The sequence below is a fragment of the Cyanistes caeruleus genome, chromosome 12 (genome assembly GCF_971803275.1).
Source record: "Cyanistes caeruleus chromosome 12, bCyaCae1.hap1.1, whole genome shotgun sequence".
NCBI classification, from domain to species: Eukaryota; Metazoa; Chordata; class Aves; order Passeriformes; family Paridae; genus Cyanistes; species Cyanistes caeruleus.
In genome coordinates, this window is record NC_141712.1 from 4,377,719 (window position 1) to 4,396,433 (window position 18,715).

Here is an 18,715-nt window from a genome sequence, read left to right on the forward strand (position 1 = left end):
CCATTTTGTTTCAGGGATCTCTTTGAAAAGCAAAGAAAAACAAAGAGGTAAAATTCTTATAGTGTGGGTACATGAAATTCTGTATTTTATTGTTGGCTCAAAAGTTAGTCTAAGGCAGAGTAAGAGTGGATATTGAATCTAAATCATCATCTTTAGGGAATTGTCAGCCTTGTTGATTTTGTCTCTGCTTGACTAATTAATTATTTTATCTCTGAATACACTTTTGCTCAAGTCTGCATGTAGCTGGCATTAACTGAATTCAGAGAAGGAATCTGGCATGCAACTACCAAAGGTCTTGTAGGAAAGTTGTAAAGAAATGTAAAGATTTACACTGATGAGGTAAATGCATGAACAGGTAACAGTTCAGCTAACAGCTCTGCCATCCAAATACATATAAATGTCAAATAATCAAGAGATCTGTCTCATTTGGGAGCCTCAGTGAGTTAACTTTTCAAAACCTGACTGGCATCACCTCACAACCTGAGAGTGATGTTGGAATACCTCCTTGTGGCATTCCATGACCATATTTTCCTCAGAAATCTCTCTTAAATCAGAGAATTCAGACAATTAAGAACATTGTGAATTCTTCCTTAATTACAGCATGAGCTAAGAGGCATCTGGGTGCTTAACATATGATAACAGGGCAGAGAGGGCATGGCAAAGAGCTTGGAATGGAGTATTTGAGGAAATGTATTGTTTTGGGGGAGCTTGTGTTAATTAAACCAGGATCAAGCAAACAGACATTAGGAAATGCATACACCTCTCACCTCTCATGGAATCAGAGGATGGTTTGGGTTGGAAGGGTCATTCCATCTCATTCCCTGCCATGGCAAAACTCCCAAATTTAGGCACAGGGGAAAATTTGAATTGTTTCTAGTGTTGATGAGTTGTTGGTACCTGTGAATGTGCCAGCACTTGTTAGTTCATTTAAATATAGAATAGAAAAAGCCCTTTTCATTTTTTTTTTGTAAATGTCTGATGCACTATGTCATTTAACATAGTCACAATAAAAAAATAAAATTGATCAAACACTGAAATAGTTGCTTTGTTTGCCAGTCAGAGAACAATGCCAGTTGTCAGCATTTGAATTATTATCGAGCCATTTGACATGTGTACAGAAAAGACTGTGCATTCTTGACTTGCCTTCTATTGCATCAGCAAATAGAATTACTTAATAGGATTACTATTGAGCTATATTGTACATTTCTATTTCAGTTACAGTCTTTGTACATTGCCTCTCTTTGTACTTTTCACATGTAACTATATTATTGAAAACAAAAACAAAACATTGAAGTGCAAGTCACTTTATTAAAAAAAAATATTTATATAGTGTATTTAAAAAATAAACCTGAACAATTATGGTAAAAGAAAACTCCACATGCTAAAATTTATTTTTAATTATTTCACAGAATCCAAGTTTCATAGATTGGTTTGACTTGGAATGGACCCTAAAGGTGATCTTGTTCCACCCCTTGCCACAGGCAGGGACGTTTTCCACTATCCCAGGGTGCTCCAAGCTGTGTTCAGCCTGGCCTTGGACACTTCCAGGGATCCAGGGGCAGCCACAACTTATATAAACACTAAACCTGTTATTTATGGTAGTTCAAAAAGTTGAATAAATCAAATATATTATTTGAAAGATCATTGTTTCTATTGGTTGGAGCAAAAGGAAATCAGGGCAAAAATGGGATGTTGTTCGTGGGGAGGAGCGAAAACTGAAACTGTTTGACAGTGAATGGGCACAGTGTGAGGGGTGTTCCTCCCAGGATGTCTGATGGTAGCTGTGTTTTGGCACTGAAAGCTGATAATAGCTACCATTGGAATTTTTGGCAAATAATTTGTTGCAGCTGTAGTTGTTCACATGCACCATTATCTGCCAGGGCATATATGGAGAAAATTCCTGTTCTTTGCAGGGTATTTCATAGCTCTTCTGTTATAAAACTTACTACCCTAAGCTATGAAAAATTTCCCAACTCTAAAGTATTTCCAACCCCCCGATAAAAACCAGTCCAATGTACCTATTGGAATTCTTCACAGTGGTTAGAAGCAACCATCACTTCTGTTTACAGTATAGGATTATAAATTATATTGAAATATCATTCAGTTAGAGACATTCTCCAACACTGCAAAGAGATGGATGGTCTCCAGGGTAAGGTTGTCATAAAAAGGAAAATCAAACCAGCTGAATAATACAATAAGTCTGTGTATCAAGCCAGCTCAACCAAGCAGTGATAAGAACTGTGGCAGGCTTTGAGAAGCTGGCTGACAGATTTCATTTGTCTGAGTTCAGATCCTGCCCTGGTGTCATATGTCATATCCTCCCACCATCCCTTTGGTGTTCTACCAGAACCCCTCCAGGTGCTGTCAGGGGACTAGATGGAGTCAGTCTGCCAGTTAAAATGCTTGAATGGATAATTCAAGAGTAAAGTAAAGAGCCCATTCCATGTATTTTTGGGTTTTTTTATATGCCACAGAATTGATATATCTTTTGCATTTGGCTGTGTGATTACACATCTATTAAACTTCAGGTCACAAATGTGTAGTGCAGTGTTAAAATGGGACATTTGACATAAATAGCAATGAGAATGGAAAATGATTAGGTCCTGTGACAATATCAAGAGTTATCTTTAAATCTGTGTCTACTGATGCAACATCTGGAGTCATGTATCAGATATTACCAGTGTCCCTACAATTTAAACACAAAGGCCTGTCCACCTGCACAGAATAGAAATTACCCTGTGTTCACCACAGTGTGTCCTCTGTGACTTCATTTCCTCATGGATTTTAACCATTTTTTGCATTCACTCCACCAGGATCAGTGAGGCTGGAAAAGCCCTCCCAGCCCACGGAGTCCCAGCTGTGCCCAATGCCCACCTTGTCCCCAGCCCAGAGCTCTGAGTGCCACCTCCAGCCCTTCCTGGGACACCTCCAGGGATGGGCACTGCAAAGCTCCCTGGGCAGCCCCTGCCAAGGCCTGAGCTCCCTTTCCATGGGCAAATTCCTGCTGCTGTCCACCCTGAGCCTCCCCTGGCCCAGCCTGGGGCCGTTCCCTCTGCTCCTGTCCCTGTTCCCTGGCAGCACAGCCCGACCCCCCCGGCTGTCCCCTCCTGCCAGGGACTTGTGCAGAGCCACAAGGGCCCCCTGAGCCTCCTTTTCTCCAGGCTGAGCCCCTTTCCAGCTCCCTCAGCCCCTGCTGGGGCTCCAGCCCCTTCCCAGCTCCGTTCCCTGCCCTGGACACGCTGCAGCCCCTCCAGGGCTCTCTGGCCATGAGGTCCCAGAGCTGGACACAGGACCTGGTGACTCATAAAGAGTTATATTTTACAGAGCTGTCTAATGCACATTCCTGAGTTAGTTCTGAATGAGTTTTGGGAAATAATTCAGATTACTAAAGCTGATATTTAGAGACACTTTGGTGCATAAATATCCAGCTGATGATTCACGCACCAGCATCTGCTCTGGCTGCTCTGGACGTCCTGGTTACCCTGGTGCTTCCAAAGCAGCACCAGATACTCAGCTCAGGTAGCTGCACCACGCCATGCACAAACACAGCTTAAGAACAGCTGTGCCCAGTTTTGGAAAGTCACCCTGGTGAATTAAACTCTTCAAACAATCCAATATATAAATATATTTCCCACTGCTAGACCTCAGCAGGAGCTAGGGCTGGAGCATCATGAGCAGCAGTTGTCTACACAACAGACACAGTCCCAAAATCCCAAAATCCACTTCTCACCATTCTGTGTCCTTCCAGCAATGAGAAAAACGTGAACAGATCCTCCTGTCAGGAACCTCAGGGCTTCAGGTTTTGAGCTTTAAGCTCCAGCAGACACAAATTTCCAAATCATTTGATAGATTTCTCCCTCACATTTGCATATACAAAAGATACGTAAAACAATAAAAACCCCAATTAAAAATAAGCAATCAAAATAGCACATTTGGTGAGTAAAATTCAGCATCACACCTTTGATGTGAAACCTGTTATAATTTGAAAACCTAATCTAAAGCTTGCAACAGTTTCAGAAAGCATTCTTCATGAGTGCTGGATAGATATAAGTTTTAATTGCAAATTCTTTGCTTACAGGAGAAATCTTTGGACATTATCAACACCCTGAACAGAAATAGGAAAGGACAAATTACAGTTTAAAATTTAACGGCACTTTTATTTCAAATCAAAATGGAAGGTTTTTCATAGTGTTTGTGGTCTAGTCCTACAGGTTCCTAAAATCAAAGGAATAAAATTGAAGCCAAACATTATTGATAAAAAAAATATTTACATATATATCTCTAAGCAAAGATCACTTTATAGCTATTGAATTGACAAGAATATTCCTTCCCATAGCAGTTCTAAGCTTTTTGATCATAGACAGATCTCTTGTAGGAGGTGGACAAAGGGCAAACATCCAAAAATTCCTGAGGTGCCAAGTGCACCTGAGCTGTTGCATCACAATGGAGACACAGCTGTAGAAGAAAAAATAATTCTAAAAATTCCACTTCACATCCAGTCAAGACACAGGCTTCTACAGTTTCATTTTTATTAATTTTAAAATCTTTACCTTTCTATTTGTGAGCAAAAATAAAAGTGCATTTGAATGAAAATGTCTGGAAGGAAAGAAACCAGTAACTGAAGCTACCTTTAATCAGCAGCACTCAGGAATAAAACAGCTGCCAGAAAGCTGTTTCAGAGCACTGGAGGTACCAGTCCAGCCTGACGTCAGAATGCCTCTGGCAGTGTTGTTCTGACACACTGGTAATGTCTTCAACTTGTTAGCAAGGGTTGTATTAAATCATCTTGTCACCAATCCCAGCTTTTATCAAGTTAACTTAAACAAATCCACCACTTAAAATAGAAAGCATATTTTTTCCATAGAGTAAGTCTGGATACAATATCTTTGAAATCTCATTTCCCCATCTATATCTGGTACCAGACCTGTGTGTGGAAGACAGAAGAAAAGATAAGCACATTTTTTTCTTTTTGAATTTAAAAAAGTATAAAATGATGAAATGAAATTATTTTTCACTCCCAAACTTTTAAAGCACTACCTTTTAAATAATGTTGATCTTAGCCAAAATGAGAAAGAAAAGCTTGTGGGCGGTACAAGAGTTAACATCAAAAGGAAGCTCTCTACAAGAAAAAATATTTTTAAAGAGTTTACACTTGGTACTGTCAGTTATATTTTGAAATTTGGCACCTTGAATACTTTAGGGTAGCAAAACAAATAAAATAAAACAATTAAGTGTAAGAGTGGAGCCAAAGGATGTATATGAAGGCTGACACAAAGCCCCACGTGGCAGCAGTAGATGGATTGAAGGTATGACACAGCTGAGGGTGACTCAAACCCTGGACAAACTGGAATTGTCAGAGAGGAGGGGCCCTGACTTCCTAAGAGAGCACAAACTGCAGCCCAGACTCCTGAATGAACACATATCCACGTGTTCTAACGTTTGTGAACTCTAGGACAAGAGCAAACCACAATATTTGCTTTTATCTAAGCCCTTTTATTACACAAAAGAGCAGTAAAAATGCCTAGAAGTGTTTCAGTAGTTTCTAATTAAAATATTTGAAATCTATCCTGACATAAGCCTCTGCCTTCTCTTCATGAAAATAAACATAATCATGGTGCCAGGAATCATGGTAGATTAAATCCCGTGTCTTAAGATGTTGGTTTTTTTTTCACTCCTAATTCTAAATTTAAGCTGCTACCAAATAACCTGATAAGAAACTAAAACTGACCACTTTTTTTTCAAGCATTGTTCATTTTCTTAAATTAAACTAAGCTATTTTTGGCCAGTTTGGCAGAAATGATCGTGGTTCATCTCTCAGGGATATCAGTCTCTTGGGCAGAGCAACCCCAAAGTGGGAAGGGATAAGTGGTGGATGCACAGCCATATTCCAGCAGAATTTATGGATAGAGGCAGCTGCTGTGTCTCCTGGCTCTGAACCCAAGGTATTTGGGTCAAGCTTGAGCTTCTTAAACTTTCAAGAAACTGGGAAAGTTAATGTAGCTCTCAGAGGAATGGGCCTTCCTGTATTCTTCTGGGTGAATAAACTATACAATTGTTTTGAATGAGCTATTTTGAGTCACTTGAATTAGCAGGAGCTCCCAAAGGAAATTTTCCTACTTGTGGCGAATTCAGTTGGGATTGCTCTGTAAGCACAGTTTTAAAAGAGAAGATTGTGAGTACAGGATTTAGCCTGAGCATGATTAATCCCACTGTTGTACACCTGTGACTAGGAAGGGAGGCAGCAAATGTTCCTATACTGGTGTTTGACAAAACCTGCAAAATGCTTCTTGAGTGATTGTGTTCCTCATCCAGGAGAAGCATTTGTTAAAGCTTTACAATTCAAAATGGGTGTTTCCACTCTCCTAAATGACATACTTTGCCAGCCAGACCCCTCTAATCAGAAGCCTAATTCTGAACAAAACTCACCTCCACTGGTCACATGTGAAGGCCACCAAATACCCAGCTAAACCTGTTGGTATTTGGATTCTTCCTCTTCTCTTTTAAAAATAAAGAAGTATCTCCATGGTTGAATACAAGGGCACTGCACAATGCACAGGCTGCCCTGAGCAGCTGTGGCTGTCCTTGGACCCCTGGAAGTGTCCAAGGCCAGGTTGGATGGGCTTGGAGCAGCCTGGGACAGTGGGAAGTGTTCCTGCCCATGGCAGAGGGTGGCACTGGTTGGGTTTTAAGGCCTCTTCCAACCCAAACCATTTTATGATTCTATGATAATCCCATGAAAATGCTTGTACTAGCTTGAAAGCAAACCTGTGAGAGACTCCAAGTCAGAACCACAATTTAATAGGAAAATTAAAATAAATGGAATAGTACAAAATAGTACACTGGCAGAGTCAGAATACAGCCTGACACCCCGTTGGTCAGGGTGCTGGTAGCTGTCTGATTGAATGCTGGCTGCAGTCCCCCTGCAGTGACAGACATGGTTTGTTGAAGCAGTGATTCTGTAGAAGGTGTAGTTTTCCTCTGAAGGCCCAGTGATGTAGAAGGGTCTGGTCTCTCCTCTGGGAATCCAATGGGAAAAGGCTGCCTGTGGTGTTCCAATCCTCAGATTATATCCAGGCAGGAATTCTTGGCTCCCCCCTGGGTGGAGCATCTCCCAGTGGGATGATGGAATTGTATCAGTCCTGCAGTGAGACTCCATGGCCATTAACAGAAGGTTTCCCCCTGGAGGGAGGATGGGCTGTGGAAGAGATAAAGAACACTGCCCCAGCTGGTTTTAACAGATGGGAATAGAACACATCTGGTCACATCTTGTATTGCAGCCTAAGACAATACTCTGCCCCCACAGCTGAGCTGCATAGCTGATTTCCTTTCAAGAGCCAATAAAATATCCTAATGGATTTTCTTCTTCAAAATCCATCAGCTGCCATAGGACACTATAAATCAGCAAAATTCATGCCTTAGCTGGAAGAGTTCATGATAGTTCTGCAAGATTGACTTACATGTCATCTTGATCACAGGAGAGTCAGTAAAATTATTTAGGTTTCATATCTTAGTAAAGTTCCTAAAGCCTTTGGATTTCTAGTAGATGCACAATCCCATGTTTTGACCTTCCTTCTCTGAGATTTCAGCAAAGGCCACATTGCTGACCTTAAAAACTCCCCTGCTGCAAAGAGAAGCCAAAGAAATAAAGTATGAGTTGGTGGGTTCCCTCCACCTTCAGCAGGAACACAAAGCCATTCCTCATACTTCAGTCAGTTCCATCTTCAGTCAGTTCCATCTTCAGTTCATTCCTTAGAATTCCACATTCCTTAATCTCACCCTTGCTCACTTCCTGCAGATACCAGAACAAAACAACTTTATCTGAACAAGGTTGGAAAAATAAAAGCAAAACTGACTTCAAAATCATGATCTGAAAGGGGCTGGTTTAATAAGGAATTTATTCAGGACCTCCACATATGCAATCTAGTCCATGTCTAGCAACACTTTAATTATCTAAATTAGCTTTATTTAGGGTAAGAATGGGATTCCTGAGGAACCTCAACACTAGAAGACATAAATGACAAAACAAGCCTAAGTGTTGATTCACATACATTACTAATTCAGCTCCTTAAATCTGTATATAGGGGAAATTATTTTTATTTACATAATTGTAAACAACATACAAGGAGAAAAACTTAATTAAAATAAAAAGGGGTTCTTCACATTACAAAGTATTGTCTATTATAATTTTTTTCCGTATAAATAAAATAAAGCCCAGAATTTTCCCAAACATGACATATTTAATTGGATAGACAAAACAGTCTGACAGGAAGCACACACCATTGGGATACTCTGTGTATCCCCTTTGACTATGCAGAGAATCCATATTTTCCCAGTTTTATAAAAGAAATGGACATTGTACATACCATTAACATGCTCTGGAATAAGGTTTTACAAAAGTTAACATTAATATTTGTGTGACACTAAGAAGTCACCAATCTGCCCTGGATAGGAGATGTGTAGAATATGATCTTTTTTTTTAATAAGCAAAATATTTTTAACCATGGAAAAAGAGAAAAGATTGAATTTTTGCCTGGATTGTCAAATTTGAAGGAATGACAAATCTCTTCATACCAGCCTATGAAATATCAGATTTCATCTAGAAGGGCTTAAATAGTTTATTAATTTACAACAAAGGACAGAGAAAAACTTAGAAGCATTCAGTATATTTTGGAACCAAAAAAAAAAATGATTACTTGTGCAACTTCCAGTTGTTAAAAACAGGAAATGGGTTTTTTCCCATGAACTTCCATTGGCATTGGAGCAGTCCTCAGTTCCTTTGACCACAAAAAAAAAAAAAAAAAGAAAGTTAAAGAATATTAAGAGAAGTAATATCTTATGCTAAATTCAACATTTTTACTTACTCTGCACAATTTATTCTATCTGGTCAATTTTGAGAAGTTTGGAACTAGAAGTGCCTCTTCTACTGTCCTCTTCCTTTCTTTCTGCAAATACATTGAAAAAATTTTGAAAACAGTCCAGAGAGTTTTCATTAACAAAGGGATGTCAAAGGCATGTCAGGAAAATCTCCAAGGAAAGTTTAGTAAATGTTTCTCCATTTTTAATAATAAATATTGATTATTTAACAGCAAGGCTTCCAAATGCTGAAGTGGCACAAACACTGTTGGCAGCAAATCAACAGAGTTGGAACTGTCTACACTGAGTATAAGAAAATAAAGTTAAGTGCAGTAATCTTGGGAATTATTTTACTTCTCTAAGTAAAATGCCTTAGCCTACATTATTTTACTTTTAATTATTTCATGGTCACCAAATTCACTTTGTGCTGATGTTGTGCTTCAGCCAAGGATTGTTTCCAAACAAACCTGAAGTTAAAAAATATTTAAAAAGTCATAAAGGATACAGACAGGTGGAGTCTGGGCTCTTCCCAGGGAACGAGAGACAGGACTAAAGGAAACAGCCTCAAGCTGTGCCAGGGGAAGTTCAGGTTGGACATCAGGAAGAATTTGTCCATGGGAAAGGTTGTGACTGAAACACTTCCCATCAATATTTGTTCTAAAAAGAAAGGGGTAGAAGGAAAAATTGTGACATTGTGTTGGCTCTTGGTTTGTATTTATTGATTTAAAAATCCATTTAACCGTAACTTGTTCAGTGCCTTATTATGCCCAAGAAACATGACCTAACCAGTGCTGAACAACTTCTGAGAAGGAGCCTGATTGATTTCAAATCTCAGTCATTTAACTCCAAGCCAAAACGAGCACTGGACTGCAAAGCAATGAACATGCTTCAATCACAAGTGTTGATATGAATCTGGCCACATGGGGAAAGCCACCCAAGGGCACAGGAAGAATAAAGAACAACAAAGCAAACAAAGATGTGAACAGACAGGAGCTGTTCATTATGGTTATACAGTAATTGAAACAAAGCATGTTTCAACAAAAGTCAAAATGTCTTTAAAATAAAACAAGGTGTGGAAACTGAATTCAAAGCTGTTATGTGCATCTTCATCTGTTCTGTGAGTTTTAGAGACTCCACAAGGTGTTTGCAGTCTGCCCAAAGGCTGAGGAAGTTCTTGAATTTGACATTTTAAAAAGACAAATATTCTGCAAAATAAGATTGGAGCAAGCTGCCCCATAAGCAACCTGAATACCTTTCCAAATGAAAGTCATACCTCTAATCTCTTCTCAGCATTTACAGGAACTGCCTGTAACTCTGCAAATAATTTTATCTAGTGGTCAGGCAAGTAGAAGCAATTATCCTTTCAGTCTAAGGCAGAGCACACATACATGTATATTCATTTTCTGATGAGGTGAAAATGGACTTTCACCTGAGAAGAAGATCATTGAGAAAGTCTGTAGGCTCAGTTTAATTAATCCTGAAAATATAATGGAAAGAACATAATAGCAATGGGAAGAATAATACAACACTAATGAGAAACTCATAATATTCAAAATAATTACTGTAATATTCTTTTACAGCAGATATAGCACAGACTGAAAGAGGAATACTTTAGCATATGAAAACGTGGTGTAGCATCTCTACAGAGGGACAAGAATAACCATTCACAAACAAATGCTAAAAATTATTAGTGTCAGACTGAAGCAGACAGAAACACAGGGTGAGGAATCCCAGCATGGATCATGGTAACAATAGGCTGGGGAAACTCAGAATTGACACCTCTGGACATAACTTAAGTATTACACCTAATAATGCCAATTAATAATGCTAATAATGATGCACTCAGATGGCAAATAAGAGCTTCCTCAGTGACCTGCAAACCCTGCATCTGAAAACAACCCTGCTAAAGCCCAGCTGAGTAGTTTCATACTAGTTTTTTTTCTAATCTTCTGTGATGAGAATCTGTGTCTTACCCAGTAAAACAGATTAATACAATGAGAAAGACTTTCATTACATCTGCTTCCTTCTGATCTTTTTTTAGAGCCTAACGCTAATGATGAGAATTTGATTTCCTGTGTTTATAATAAAGCAGGCATTAGCTATATGTTCTTAATTAAAGCTTTAAGATGTAATAGAAGAGGACATGAGTAGATTTAAAAGTACTGAAGTATTCTTTGAAAAAGTTTCAGCATTTTGCACTTTGCTTCCAGTGTATGAACACAGAGATTTCACAGACAATGGAGCCAGAGCTGAAGACTTTACAAATAGGAGCAGCATTCCAAAAGCCCACAGAGGAACTGGAAGAATGGATCATTTCTCAAAACTGAGATGCAGCAGAGAATGTAGTTCAGTTTCAAAATTTCCTGCTGCAGGAATCTTTTCAACTTCCCCCCATCCATGTGGGTTTTCACCCCTTCATCTGATCTCTGTCTTCAGCAGCAGGGGTGAGCACTGGGGTGTTGAGAATTCCATTTACTGAATTAAAAGTGCCATTATTTCATTTTTCCATCTCAAGTCAGTTGATTCATGAATAGCACAAAAGAATCTGGCCTTAGTTGATACTGGACACTGAGGTAATTATTCATTTGTCTGTTGCAATCGACTAAAGCAGTGAAAACTGTGTAATAAAGGATTTAAAAGATGCAAAGGAACCTTAATATCCACTGCTATTCACTGGTATCACTTAATATCCACTCCTTCACTGGTCTGAGTTTATTTGCAGATGCCAAGGGCTGAGAGGGCAGTGGGAGCTGGGCAGGCTCCAGGAGCGGCCGCTGGGAATGGCTGAGGCTGAACAAGGCCGAGTGCTGGGCTGCCCCTGGCTCAGGGCACCCCGGGATCCGCCCGGGCTGGGCTGAGCAGCTGCAGCAGCCCTGGGAGAAGGCCCTGGGGAGCTGTGGGGCAGAGCTGGGCCTGCCCCGGCCGTGGGCGCTGGGAGCCCAAAGCCCCCTGCCCTGGGGAGGGGATTGTGCCCCTCTGGGCCTCAGGTGAGACCCCACCTGCAGAGCTGCCCCAGCCTGGGCCCAGCACAGCAAGGAGCTGGAGCTGCTGCAGAGAGCCCAGAGGAGGCTCCAGGATGAGCAGAGGGATGGAGCAGCTCTGCTGGCAGGAAAGGCTGCCACAGCTGCCATTGTTCACCTGCACAGGAGAAGCTTTGGGCTGAGCTCAGGGTGGCCTTGCAGGGCCTGAAGGAGCTGCAGCAAAGCTGGAGAGAGACAATTGCCAAGGGCTGCAGGGCCAGGAGGCAGGGAATGGCTGCCAGGGGCAGAGGGCAGGGCTGGATGGGATCTTGGGCAGGAATTGTTCCCTGGCAGGGTGGGCAGGCCCTGGCACAGGGTGCCCAGAGCAGCTGGGGCTGCCCCTGGATCCCTGGCAGTGCCCAAGGCCAGCTTGGACATTGGGGCTGGGAGCACCTGGGACACTGGGAGCTGGCCCTGCCATGGCTGGGGTGGGATGGGATCGGTTCAAGGTCCCTTCCAGCACAAGTCACTTTATGTTTCTAAGATTTCCCTTTCAAAATTATTTTCATTTATCATGTCCTTGCCTTGATCCGTGATTAAGCTGCCAATAAAAATTGATATTTGGTGGAGAAAAGGAAGCAAGTAAGTCCTCTCGGTAAATTAACCAGTTGTCATATCACTTTTTGCATCTTGAATTACTTTTTCATCCCCTCTCCAAAGCTGGCAGAAGATGCTTTAACATCTCATCAGCTCAGCATTCTGAGGACTAAACTGCCTTCCTAGCCCTTAAATTTGTCAGCACCTTCTGTGTCAGAAGACAATAAGAAAAGAGGCCATAAATATATTGCATAAATGAAAGTTTATATCTGAGAAGAGTAGCTATGATCATTAAACTTATGATTATCAAGCAAAATTCAGGAAATCCTCTCCCTTTGCCTGGCTGCATGAATTTCTATCTTTGGAATAACTTGTGTGACTTCCTTGTTCATTATTTGCACTTTGTTACTGTGAACAGCATTAATGGGTCCTCCAGGGAAATGTGATAAATAACACAACACATACCTCTCTAAAATAAATGTTAGTGAACACAACATATTGTTTTAAGCTATTAGCAACTGAAATATAATGACTAAGTTTTTTGTAACCCTTAAGAAGAGCCCCCTTGGTTGCTATTACTCACAATTAGCTATTTATGGCTAATTTGGGATTTATGAGCTTTAGTGCATGGAATCGGCACCCTCCATATGCTTCTTCCATATCTCTAAATTACTGTAGGTTGCCATGGTATTTTTTTTCCTTCACATCATCACATTTTGCACCAGATTCCAGATTTCTCACAGTGAAGGAAGGCAGCTGGTTATCCCTCTTCAGTTTTGTTGGGCAAGGGATATGGATTTGCTTTACTTCCCGAGCTGTGCTCAGTGACAAAACACAGGAAGCCACTGAAGAGGTAAATGTGAAATATGACTTTTGAATATTGCTATGCCAGCTCCTTCTCTTCCACATTTTCAATCATGCCAATTGCTTTAAATATCTCTTAATGGAATAAATTAGGGAGAAATGATTTTGTAGAAGTAGTGAGGTCATCAAAAGGGTTGGAAAAACTGTGATCCCCTCCTCTTTGGTGGAGTGAAATTTTTGAGATGATATACACAAAACATAGTTTTAATACATATGTAAATCACCCATAAATATGATAGATAAAGAAAGTTCTTTTGGTTTTCCATTTTTCAGGCATGAGGTTTCAAATTGTTTTAATTTTGTAAGAGGTGTTCAAAGACAGCATTGTCATTCAGTTGAAATATGTGTTATGAACCAGAATCCACCTTGATTTCCAGACAAATGCAAGTCCTTGTTCTTATCATTTTACTGTCTTTTAAAGATTGTAAAACTTCATTTGTTCTTAATAACTCTGTATCTGCAGAGTTCCACTGCATCTGACAGAGCCATTCCAACTTTCCACCAGCACAAATGAGAGGACAAGGCAGCTCAGGGACTTCTAACACATCTTTAAGGTCTTATACAGTCAACTGCAAATTTGCTCCACCCAACAACCACCCAGTCAGCAGGGAAAAAGGTAATTTTCAATTTATTTAGACATGAAAGCAGTTAGATTTGCTGGTTTAGGCACAGCTCTGTTTTCATGAGAATATCATGTCTGTGCTCAGATAAGCTATTTCTCTTTCATGACACAGATATCAAGGATAATTCTTTTGTGAAGACCTAAAAGACAGGAATAGACTAAAATAAGGCAATCCTTTCCAGGAAATGTATTTATTGATTTGAGTACAAAACTTATCTTCTCTTAAATCTGTGTCAAAACCTTGAACCAATCAGAGTTTGGCTTATAATAAAAAGTAATACACACATCCAGCTGCAAAGAAAGAGAAGTTCTCTCTTCACCTGTCCTTGGAAATACACACATAATTTTTAAAAATGTAATTGTTTTATACAAGGACAATGGGAAACTAAGCCTGCATGATATTTGAAGACTTTTGATTTCAAATTAACTGACAGACCAGAAAAGCCATGGGGCACAAAATTAATTCTCCAACCACTTGAAAACTTCAAAATTTATACTCTGGGTCTGGACAAGAAAAAGAGAAAAGGCTGTCTTTTATTTTATTTTAAATCAAGGACCATTGGCAATGCAAGTTGAAGTGGTATATAAAGATCTGATCCCTCTCATCCCTAAATCTATACTTCACTTAATTAAAGAGCAGTAAGTTCATTTACACTGATATTCTCCTGCTCAGTTTGACTCAGATGTAGTGCACCAAAATCCCACATTTTAGTGTGAAGTTGCAATCTCAGGGCTCACCTTCCCAGACAGAATCCATGCTTCCTGAAGTGCCAAGGAATTTTAAATAATTCAAAAACCTGAAGCATTTGGGAATAGCAGTGAGAGTTCAGTTTAGCTTGGGTTTGCAAGCTGCTGGATAATGAAAAGGACTTGAGCAGTCCCACTTGGTAAACTCTGCCTGCACAGAAAGATTCTTTTTGTCATTGTGATTAATTAGGGACTTGGAGTTGCAAATAGGAGCTTGTTAATACCTAAAACACAGCATAATAACAAAAAGGTAAGGAAAAATAATGAAACATTGTTTCCTTGAAAGAACATATGTAAGCATTGATTTAATAAGACATTTAATATTTTTTTTTCTACTTTTTTTGCAGTAATAACAGTCAAAACACTACAGCAGTCAGGCACAGAGGTACAGGGAGAAGGATGCTCTAAGTTCAGGATGGCCCCTCCCTATGAAACTTATCCATTTCACCTTCACTGTAACAGGAAAAAAGTGATTTCTAAATGCATCAGTAATCTAAGTCCCATATTTTGGTCCTTTGTTGCCCCTGAATCCCTTATCTTTATGGCAGGCTGTGATATTATCTGTCTCACTGCAGGACAGAAAATAAGAGGGCTGTCAGGATGACATGCATCTAAAAGCATGAGCTTACTTTAAATGAAAGACCTTCCAACAATTGAAAGTATTTTCTCCTTTTGGTGTATTTGATATTGCTTTACTTGCCAATATGCTTGGATGGAGGGCAAAAAGCAGGAAAATCCTTTCTAATGCCTGTGCTCAGGCTGAGCAATATGGAACAGAGCTGAACCTCCTGTGCTTGGGATTCTGTCCAACCACTACCACATTCCAGTTAAAATCCACATTTATTTTGCATTATGTATAAGTCAGTATAATAGAATCAAATCAAACAATAAACACAAACTGTACTTCCATTGTACAAAATATTTACAGTGATAAACTAAATACTGATACGACCCCTTGTAATGCCTTAGGTTTCAGCACATGTTAAAGATTGAGCAATGAGCAATATACTTATCTCATTATGAAATATTTATCTTTTCCTTTTCTTTAAAGGATAAATAATCTATTTTTCCCCAAAAATATTTTGCTTGGAAAGTACTTGTTTTCCTTTATGGGATTTTAATACTTAATTAAAAATTGTGGTCTTCCTTGAATGGGATATATGTTAGAATTAAAATAAAATAAGAACACAAATAAAAATTAAAAATAAAAATAGAAATAAAAATGAATCTTATCAAACAAAATGGAATTTTAGTCACAATATTAACTGAAGCTAAATTGTATGGTATTTCAGGGGCACTAATGAGTTAACTCAGAAAAAATCCAATGGCAGAATTTTGCTCTAGATGTCATACAAAAGTTAGTAGGGTTTGAGATTTCTAAAAACATTCAGTCTTGGTCTTTCTTAATCCTCAAGAATTCAATGATGAACCACTCATAAGCTTTAGTGGAATCAGCAATAAGTTTCCAGCACACTTGCCATGTATAGAGAAATTACTTGTTCTCCCTCCCAAAAATCCTGTCTTCCTCCAAATCTGTTCTCATCAGAGACAAATATTTTGGGCACTGTATTTGTAACAGCAGAACACCAAAATTCAGGTATTCATAGCAATATGAACTCAAGCACAAGACAAGGTGTTGGGCAGGTAAATTTGTGCCCAGACCATTGCAGAAACAATGCAATATTGACGTATTTTTCAATAATTTGTCATGTTGTAAATTATGAAAAGTACATATAAATCCTCTTTACCTTTGGTCTTTCTCTTAAAATGCTTTTCCTTCACTGAGTTTCCAGCACTGTTTATTTCCTGACACACACACAGAGCCCAGTGAGGTATATCTGAAGCACCCAAGGCAGACATGTAAATTGCAGGTGGAATTTTAGCAACTCTAGGAAAATATGATCGATAGTTATAGGATAACAAGAGGAGTTTATATAATTGAGACCACAGCAGAGTGGGAAGCAGGTATCATTCTATTGGGATTTTTTTTTTCAAGTATTTGGGGCTTTGGTTTTTAAATTTCTCTGACAGCAGAGCTGTAATTATTACAAACTTGCAGTAACTAATTATGTCTTCTGATGCTGAGCAAATTACTTCAGGACACCTGTAACACACAGGTCTGCTTTTCTGATAACAGAAATTATCTGCAGTGTTCTGTTGTTAATCATCTCACTCATTTAAAAGTAAAAAGAATGAGATTTTCAAAATCCTATCTTTGCAAGATCAATTTGGTATTCACTAAGCTGTGTATGCTAAACCTTTCCAAAGTGGTTTGATAGCAAATTATGAAGACACCTCTACTTTTATTTCTCTTTAGAAAGTAAATTTACATTTGGTATAAATGTAAATCATTCTCATATTTGACCAGTTTTCCACCACGGGGTCCTTAATGGTCCTGTAAAGCTTTACTTGACTTTTGTCACTCAGAGGTGAAAAAAATAGTGGAAATAACAAAGCCTGGAACACCAAATACTCAGCACACTGCTCTTCACAGGAGAAGCTACCATTACATGGAGACATGCCCAGAATTCAGGATCCACATTTGTGTGATATCTGACTGTACTGCCTGCCTGTGGGGTACAGGGCACGCTGACAGGCTGCCAACCCAGCCTTGCAGATGTGAAGGAGGTACATGAACACTTTGGGGAATGTAAATCCAGCTCTTGCCAAACGATGTTCAGCACTGGAAACCCAGTAGGTGTTATAAAAGTGAAGTGTGAAGGACCCTGTTGGCATTAAGACAGTACAGGGAGAGCAGTGGGATGTAGGGAATGGTTCAGGACTGGGACTGGGAACCCAGCAGCGCTTGAGCAGCTCATGTGGGAGTGCCTTGAGAGAGCCCGTGTCACACTGCTGGCACAGTGCTGCAAGTGCTGCAGTACCAGGAACACAATAAAGCCACTATTTTCACCTCCCTTCATACCCAGCTCAACAATCTAAAGTTTGTTTAAAGTTATGTTTTTGTCAATTTACAGCATGATCATCTCAAAGACCAGAAGCATTGGTATCCCAGATATGTATGATGCTGCTCAGTGTAGTTCATTCTACACACTCACATGAAAAAAAACCTTTGCATGGGTTAATGGCATTAATTCAGTTTATGGCTTGCAGAATGCTGCTGCTTTATTGTCTGTTTATGTCTTCTGAGAAAATACATAAGTAGTACAGTTAAAAAAAGTTAATCTCAATAGAGTCTTCTCCAAATGCATTCCTTTGGTGCCTGTGATTTACTCTGCAATCTGCTTCTCCTTGAGGGCATTGCAACTTCTTTCGTTAGTTTTGTTGTGTACTACACCATTATTTTACAGAGCATTAAATATCACCGTGAAAATATTAGGCCAGTGTAAATATAATCTTTGAAATGTGTCTTGTTATTCATAATAGGGCACCTTGTGTATTTTCACCTGGGCTATGCATCTATTTCACTTCAGCAGATGTTGCTGATACTCCTAGGGGTATTCTAACTTCCACAGTTTTATTTTCTCACTGAGTAACCAGATGTCAGACCACAGAAACCCCAAATCCTGATGAAATGTATGTCTACTCCAGTGACCAGAATACAAATTAGGTATCTAATCTACCCCATCAGGGCATAATTGCAGATTGAAGACTGCAGGCAAAGCCCTAACTGGTGCTTACTTTGCATTTCTTCCAAATATATAACACACTCAGAAAGAATGATTCTGAAGTCTGCACTCTGCTTGGCTCTGTCAAGAATTGCTGAGTGACTTTTTCTTTATTTTCACTATGTGGCCAATGGGTTTAATGGAGAGCTAGAACAAGTCCAGACAAACACAGCTGGAGTGATCAGAAGCATGCAAGAGGTTCATAATGATGGGAAATTAAATAGGTTACACAACTTCCCCTTCCTAAAGAAAAGACTGGCAAAGGAATATAATGGAGATCTGAAAGTTGCTAGGGATGCAAAGAGCAAATGGCTGTGTGTTCTTCCTCAAAACACAGAAACCTGGCTTTATTCAGGGGAACCATCAGGCATCAGGTTTAAACCAAAGAACTCATGCAACCAACACGTTTGCTACATGAAGGTGTGAAGATGAAAGGATGTAGGGCT

The 18,715-nt window shown here is 39.5% G+C and overlaps 2 long non-coding RNA genes across 3 annotated transcripts; one reads left to right on the top strand and one right to left on the bottom strand.

Moving 5' to 3' along the window:
- Nucleotides 1-4,136: 4,136 nt before the first annotated feature.
- On the bottom strand, nt 4,137-12,123 carry LOC111934361 (uncharacterized). 2 transcript variants are annotated; one of them, XR_015275467.1, is made up of 5 exons: nt 11,506-11,770; nt 8,862-8,942; nt 8,694-8,774; nt 7,458-7,789; nt 4,137-7,195 (listed from the first exon to the last, which is right to left on the bottom strand). It is a non-coding gene; the product is annotated as an uncharacterized LOC111934361 (long non-coding RNA). The 2 variants fall into 2 exon arrangements; XR_015275466.1 differs by having other exon boundaries at nt 8,862-12,123.
- Nucleotides 12,124-13,101: 978 nt separating this feature from the next.
- Nucleotides 13,102-15,632, top strand: LOC111934360 (uncharacterized). Its single transcript, XR_002867181.2, has 3 exons — nt 13,102-13,263; nt 13,738-13,890; nt 14,991-15,632. It is a non-coding gene; the product is annotated as an uncharacterized LOC111934360 (long non-coding RNA).
- Nucleotides 15,633-18,715: the final 3,083 nt, after the last annotated feature.